We start from the raw sequence: 8013 nt of genomic DNA, 5'->3' as shown, positions 1-8013 counted from the left end.
ATTTCTAATTTTTGCAATATTCCTCAGATGAAAGAAGGAAATTCTAGAAACCTCTTTGATATGAGATTTAAATGACTTTAAATACTTTATCTGAGATCAGTTTTATCCCACCCAAATGAAGTGATTGACTATTCAGCTTATTTTTCAAAGACTCTGGTCCAAAGACTATAACTTCTGTTTTGTCTGCATTCAGAAGAAGAAAGTTAACTATCATCCAGGTTTTTTATGTCTTCAAGACATGCCTTTAATCTATGTAATGGATTAGCTTAATCTGGATTTATATTCAGATAGAGCTGAATATCATCAGCATAATAGTTACAATTAATCCAATCAATTCTACGGATTGGGAGCTTTGCCTGTTTTAGACTCTGATTTGATTCAAATCATAAACACATCCCTCATGTGACCTGTTTTCCCCTGAGCCTTAAAAACAGCAATTATCAAACCAATTTCGAAAAAGAGAGGCTTGGAGAAAAAGGTCCTTCAGAACTACAGACCCATCTCATATCTGCCCTTCATCAGTAAGATTATTGAAAAAGGTATGTTTCACCAGTTAAATGCCTTCTTAACAATGACCAGCTGCTTTGATGTCTTCAAGTCAGGTTTCCAATCCAACCACAGTACAGAGATTTCCCTGATGAATGTGTGCAGTGGCAGCTGTATGAATTCAGACTTGAGTGGTTAGGGTTTATTTAGAACCACAGTGTTGGTATTATTGGACCTCAGTGCAGCGTTTGATACTGTTGATCACTGAATTTTATTAAAGCATCTGGAAAACTGGGTCGGCCTTTCTGGTACAGCACTGGACTGGATTCAATCCTACCTGAAGGACAGGGACTTCTTTGTGTCAGTAGGGAACTTTAAATCAGAGACCAGAAAAATCACATGTGGGGTTCCTCAAGGCTCCATTCTGGGGCCCCTCCTATTCAATATCTAAATGCTACTCTTGGCTCAGATTATAGATAACAACAAGGTCAGTTACCATAACTATGGAGACGACACACAGCTTTACATCTTGATGTCACCAGGTGGCTATGAACCCTTATGACGAGGACCACATCGAGGCACGTGACATCGCCCCGTACGGAGGAGCCGGGACCACACCCTGGAGCCAGGCCTGGGGTTGGGGTTCGACGGCGAGCGCCTGGTGGTCAGGTTCTTCCTCACGGGACCCGGCCGGGCCAAGCCCGAAGGAGCAACGCGAGACCATCCTCCAGTGGGCCCACCACCTGCAGGGGGAACCATGAGGGATGGTGCAAAGAGGATTGGGCGGCACCCAGAGGCGGATACCTCGGTGGCCTGATCCGCGGGCGCTTAAAACTGGCTCTGGGGACGTGGAATGTGACCTCACTGGTGGGGAAGGAGCCCGAACTTGTGCTGGAGGTGGAGCAATACCGGCTAGAAATAGTTGGGCTCGCCTCCACACACAGCCGAGGCTCTGGAACCCAGCCCTTTGAGAGAGGCTGGACTCTCTTCTACTCTGGAATGACCCGCGGGGAGAGGCGGAGGGCGGGGGTGGGGCTGCTTGTCTCCCCAGCTCAGCCGTCTCGTGTTGGAGTTCACCCCGATAGACAAGAGAGTTGCATCTCTTCACCTTTGGGTTGAAGGGAGGACTCTGACAGTTGTTTTGGCCTACGGGCCAAATGGCAGTACGGTGTACCAGGCCTTCTTAGTATCCAAAGGGAGGGTATTAGAAAGCGCCCCTTCCAGGGATTCCATCATTCTACTGGGAGATTTCAAAGCCCACGTGGGAAACGACAGTGACACCTGGAGGGGCATGATCAGGAGGAAAGGACCCCCAGCTCTGAACCCGAGTGGTGTCTCGTTATTGGACTTCTGTGCAAGTCACGGATTGTCCATAATGAACACCATGTTCAGGCATAAGGATGTCCATCGTTGCACCTAGCACCAGGACACCCTAGGCTGAAGGTCGATGATTGACTTTGTAGTGGTATCTTCTGATCTTCGGCCGCATGTCCTGGACACTCGGGTGAAGAGAGGGGCGGAGCTGTCCACCGACCACCACCTGGTGGTGAGTTGGATATGCTGGAAGAGGAGGAAGCCTGAAAGACTAGGCAGTCCCAAACGAGTAGTGAGGGTCTGCTGGGAACGTCTGGTGGAACCCTCGGTCCGGGACGTGTTCAACTCCCACCTCCGGGAGAGCTTCTCCCAGGTTCCGAGGGAGGTTGGAAACATGGAGTCCGATTGGGCTACGTTCTCTGCCTATATTGTCAATGCGGGTGCTCGTACCTGTGGCCGTAAGGTTTGTGGTGCCTGTTGTGGAAGCAAACCCCGAACCCAGTGGTGGACACCGATAGTAAGGGATGCTGTCAAGCTGAAGAAGGAGTCCTTTGAAGCTTGGCTGGCTTGTGGGACTCCTGAAGCAGCAAGCAGGTACTGTGAGGCCAAGAGTGTTGCGGCCCTGGCGGTTGCAGAGGCTATATCTGGGGCCTGGAAGGAGTTCGGAGAGGCCAGCCTCAAAGCGATTCTGGCAAACTGTCCAGCGACTCCAGAGGGGAAAGCAGTGCTTCACTAACACTGTTTTCAGTGGGAGTGGGGAGCTGCTGATCTTGAAGATGGATATTGTCGGACGGTGGAAGGAATACTTTGAGGATCTCCTCAACCCGACGGACATGCTTTCTGTGGGGGAAGAAGAAACAGGGTGCTTGGGGCAGGATTTGCTCATCACCCAGGCTGAAGTCACCGAGGTGGTCAAAAAACTCCATGGTGGCAAGGCTTCGGGGAGTATCTTAAAGCTCTGGATGTTGTCGGGCTGTCATGGCTGACAAGTCTCTTCAACATCGCGTGGAGGTCGGGGACAGTTCCCCTGGATTGGCAGACTGAGGTGGTGGTTCCCCTCCACAAGAAGGGGGACCGGAGGGTGTGTTCCAACTATCGGGGAATCACACTTATCAGCCTCCCCGTAAACGGCCTATGCCAGGGTGCTGGAGAGGAGAGTCCAGCTGATTGTCGAACCTTGGCTGCAGGAGGAGCAGTGTGGTTTTTGTCCTGGCCATGGAACAGTGGACCAGCTCTACACCCTCTGCAGGGTTCTTGAGGGTTCATGGGAGTTTGCCCAACCAGTCCACATGTGTTTTGTGGACTTGGAGAAGGCATTTGTCCGTGTCCCTAGTGCTGCCCTGTGGGGGCTGTTCCAGGAGTATGGAGTCGGGTGACGTAGTTCTGCTGGCTCCCTCCTGCCAAGACCTACAGCATGCGCTGGGTTGGTTCGCAGCCGAGTGTGAAGCGGACGGGATGAGAATCAGCTCTTCCAAGTCCTAAGCCATGGTTCTCGACCGGAAAAAGGTGGCTTGTCCCCTGCAGGTTGGAGGAGAGTCCCTGCCTCAAGTGGAGGAGTTCAAGTATCTTGGGGTCCTGTTCACGAGTGAGGGAAGAATGGAGCGGGAGATCGATAGACGGATCGGTGCGGTGCAATAATGCGGACGCTGCTCCGGTCTATCGTGGTGAAGAGAAACCTGAGCAAAAAGGCAAAGCTCCTAATTTACCGGTCGGTCTACGTTCCTACCCTCACCTATGGTCATGAAATTTGGATCATGACCGACAGAAAGAGATCCCAGATACAAGCAGCTGAAATGAGCTTTCTCCGTAGGGTGGCTGGGCTCTCCCTTAGAGATAGGGTGAGGAGCTCGGTCATTCGGGAGAGGCTCAGTGTAGAGCCGGTTCTCCTCCACATCAAGAGGAGTCAGTTGAGGTGGCTCTGACATCTTTTTCGGATGCCCCCTGGACGCCTCCCTCGGGAGGTGTTCCAGGCACGTCCCACCGGGAGGAGGCCCAGGGGATGACCCAGGACACGCTGGAGAGACTATGTCTCTTGGCTGGCCCTGGGAGCGCGTAGGGCTTCACCAAACAGAGCTGGAAGAGGTGTATGCGGAGAGGGAAGTCTGGGAGTCTCTGCTTAGTCTGCTGCCCCCACAACCCGGTCCAGGATTAAGCGGGAGACGACAAGTACAAGTACGAGTTCCTCAAGGCTCCATTCTGGGGCCCCTCTTATTCAATATCTAAATGCTCCTCTTGGCTCAGATTATAGATAACAACAAGATCAGTTACCATAAACTATGCAGACAACACACAGCTTTACATCCCGATGTCATCAGGTGGCTATGAACCCATCAGAACGTTGGTTAGATGTTTTAAAGAGGAGAGAGAAGAGGAGTGGTGGCCTAGTGTTTAGGGCATAGAGCTTGGAATCCTGAGGTTCTGAGGTCAAGCCCCACTCCCACAGACTGTCATTTTGGAACACTGAGCAAGACCCTTAACCCCACACTGCTCCCAGGGTGCCGCACAATTGCAGCCCACTGCTCCCTAAGGGGATGGCTTAAATACAGAGGTGAATTTCTCCAATGTGGGATCAATAAAGTTTAATTAAAAAAAGATCAATATGTAGATGTACCATAAATTTCTACAACTGAATAAAACCTAAACTGAGGATATATTTTTAGATCCAGATCCAGAGTTTTCACAGCTTTAGCTGCTACAGCTAGAAAACACTGATTAAGGCCGACATCTTGGTGTCATGATGGACTCAGACATGAACCTTCAGAGCCTCATAAAGGCCGTTACTAAGTCAGCCTTTTATCACCTGGAGAACATCTCCAGGATTAAAGGACTAATGTCCAAGAAGGATCTAGAAAAACTCATTCATGCATTTATCTTTAGTACAATGGATGACTCCAACAGTGTCCAACTTTTATCTCATCTTTCTTTCATCTTTTTTCCATTATTTTTCTGTTTTTCCTTTCCTGTTCTACTTACATTGCAGTATCCATATAATCTGAAAAACTCCCTGCATGAATTATACTAAAGCTATTTATATGCATAAAACAAGGGGAACACTATGGCGATAGCCATACTGCTCCACTTGTGAAAGTAAAATCTGTTGGGCTCTTTTTGGCATCAAGATAATTATTATTATTGCCACATTGCCAGACAAGACACTGTAAAAAAAAAAAAGAATAAAAAAAGAGATTGAACTATCAGATTCTGCAGAGTGGGAGAATAGAAATAGAATGAAGCAGAATGATGAAAAAGGGGTCTCTATGTCCTCCAGCGGTCGAAGTCTAAAGCAGCATAACTACAGAGATAGCTCAGGATAACCTGAGCCACTCTAACTATAAGCTTTATCAAAAAGGAAAGTTTTTGATCAGCCACATATAGCTTGTAGCGATGGAAGGGCCAGACTGCTGAGAGCGAAGCATCACTGTGGAGCACAAGGGCAGACCCAGAGTTAAGCTTGTGCATTTCTGTACAAGCTTAGCTGGAAACGCAGTGTTTGTCAGAGTTCATCTCGCGGTACCGGATGATTGCAGCTTATTTTCACCTTTGCCGCTGCTGCCATGGTCCATCTGTGGTTTTGCAGAATGCGCAGTGTTGCACGCCAGGTGGGCGGCATGACCAAACAGGAAGCAGCAGCACGGCTGATGCTGCTTTGCAGCTTAGAGCACAGTAATGGATTTCAAACATCTGAGAGACCACCCACTAGCATTTTTATTTATTCATAAAACTAACACCCATAACTCATCAAGTTTTTCTCATCAAAGATCCACGTTTAGCTCATCGGTTCTCGTTATCGTCATGAAAAAAAGGGGTGTCAACAAAATAATTTCGTCATTGTTGAAGAAAATAACGCTGGCCTCAAACTAAAAAGATGAAGCCTACTTGAAATTTAACAACTTTACTAAACATCTAAGAAGTAGGTTTTCCAGATGAGGTCAAAGCTGACATCCAAGAATATTTCTGAAGTCCTGACCTTGTTGATGCCCCCCCCCCCCAGACTTAATGACTTTCATGACTGTTGAAGTCTCAAATATTACAACTGGAAACTAAACCTGAAGAAAACTTTTTAAATAGGAGAGAAGATATCCTTAAAACAGATTTCTATGAACCTTTTGGTTTTTCACTCTTTTTAATGGCCTCAAGTGAACAAAAACATTATTACATGCAAAAGAGATAAAAACGTGTAACTGTTTAGATTTACCTTCTATTTCTAGATAAACAGTACAGAGCTGGTTGTAAAAGAAAATGGTCACAAAATCTGATGCTACATTATTCAAAAATTTTACAAATTGAATTATAGTTGAATAAATGCCATTGAGAATATTTGAAAGTATAATTTAATTAGTGTTGCACCAATACAGATATCAGTATTGGACAGGACCCCGATCCAGCACTAAAATGGTGGCATCGGTATCGGCGAGTACCAACAAATAGGGCACCGACACCCATTCCAGGTAAAAAGTTCTACTGGATTCACTTTATATTAGTCTTTTTCCTGCTTCACAAAGGTAGGCAGCAGCTTGACAAAGCCATGATGGCAATTATTTTACATCCTAGTAGTATACAGTTCTACATATATACACACACACATCAATTTCAAACAGATGGTATCGGTATTGGCCGATACTGCACAGCCAGGTATCAGGCATCAATTTCTGGGCCAAAAAATGATATTGGTGCAACACTAATTTTAATATAAGTAGAGTTTCTGCAAAGTGAAATATAGAACCAGTATTAGAGTAGTATGGTACGGCGTGTTGGAGATTCGCTGCTGTTTTTGACTAAGCTGTCTCAGTGAGGAACTCAATACGTCTACAATGAAAGTTAGACATTTAATTTAAAACAAGCAGCAACAGCAGCTCTGCCTGCAAAGGTCATTGCTGGTTTGAAAAGAGCTTCACTGATGAACAGAGATGTAAATAGAAATAAGACAAAGCTGTTTGAAAAAAAGAGTTGAGATGAATGTTTTTAGATATATTTTTTCTTTAGTTTTAGAGGACTCCTTTATTATTGTTTAACTTCTGTGTTAAATATGAATCTCCTCATGTCTTGATGGCAGAGTATGTACTGAAATCTGAACTTTGGACCGTCCTCTTCCTCTTCGTCCTCTGTGATGGCGGATGGATTTCCAGGGCAGCATAACAAACATTTTCATCCTAGGAATTAATATTCAGAATCATCATCATTTAAAAAAGTTTAACACAGAAATTATTTTTATAAAACAAAACAAAAAAAACAAACTGTTCTGTTGTTTGTTACCTGAGCTCCTTCTGTTTGCCTTGAAATGTCACATCTCTTATTTTCACCTTCATTGTTTGCTGCAGGTATAAAAGATTTTTTAATATAAATAAATAAAAATATTGGTTTCACAATTCCTAATGTCAAAAATCATCTTCAGCACCTTTCTTCAGGCAAAGCAGGTAGACCAGCAGTGAGGAGAAGAGAGCTGAGAGCAGAGAAACAATAGGACAGACAGAGAACAGCAGCTTCCAGCACAAACCGCACTCATCCACTGCATCTAAAAAAAAAGAGACACATTTAGGAAAAACTCAAATAGTGGCATTTGTTGCGTTACATTAAAATATGTTGTAATGGAAAATTATAAAAAAATATATCTTAATTTTTTGTAGATTTTTTCAGCAGCTAAACAGATTATTGTAGCCTGTAGTTTTAAGACAGATAATTATTTCTTAATCACCTCCTGTGATTAAGAATGGGTGTCATTAGCTGATCTCTACCAGTAAATACTGATAATTTATAACATTTTATTAAACATATTGCAAAAAAGAGCCATCAGAATAATTCATAAAGTTGGATATCGAGAACACACCAACACACTATTTATAATGTCTAAAATCATGAAGCTTTATGATATGATAGAATTCCAGACAGCACAATTTCTATTTAAAGCTAGAAATAAGCTATTACCAAGTCACTTGACAAATTTGTTTTATGAGAGAGAGGGGGGGGGTATGATTTAAGGGAGATAACTAATTTTAAGATTCAAAGATACAGAACTGCAAGGAAAAGATTTTGTATAACGAATAGTGGAGTGAGGCTATGGAAAAGACTGAGCATGGATTTGAAGCAATGTCCAAACATCAGCCAGTTTAAAAACAAATATAAACAAATGATTTTTACAAGATAAAGGGAGGAGGGGGCTTGAGGGGGAATAGAACTTGCTCTGCCACTATGAATTAAATCGATAAGAAGTCAAGA

General features: G+C 44.6%; 1 long non-coding RNA gene across 1 annotated transcript; it reads right to left on the bottom strand.

Annotated features, from left to right (window-relative positions):
* Positions 1–6807: 6807 nt before the first annotated feature.
* LOC107102570 lies at positions 6808–7316 on the bottom strand. The gene is made up of 3 exons (XR_001482132.1): positions 7196–7316; positions 7054–7112; positions 6808–6950 (listed from the first exon to the last, which is right to left on the bottom strand). It is a non-coding gene; the product is annotated as an uncharacterized LOC107102570 (long non-coding RNA).
* Positions 7317–8013: the final 697 nt, after the last annotated feature.

This window comes from Cyprinodon variegatus, unplaced genomic scaffold (assembly GCF_000732505.1).
Source record: "Cyprinodon variegatus isolate N-32 unplaced genomic scaffold, C_variegatus-1.0 Scaffold1274, whole genome shotgun sequence".
Classification (NCBI taxonomy): domain Eukaryota; kingdom Metazoa; phylum Chordata; class Actinopteri; order Cyprinodontiformes; family Cyprinodontidae; genus Cyprinodon; species Cyprinodon variegatus.
Note: the sequence above shows the minus strand (reverse complement) of the source record. Positions and strands in the feature narration are given on the sequence as shown.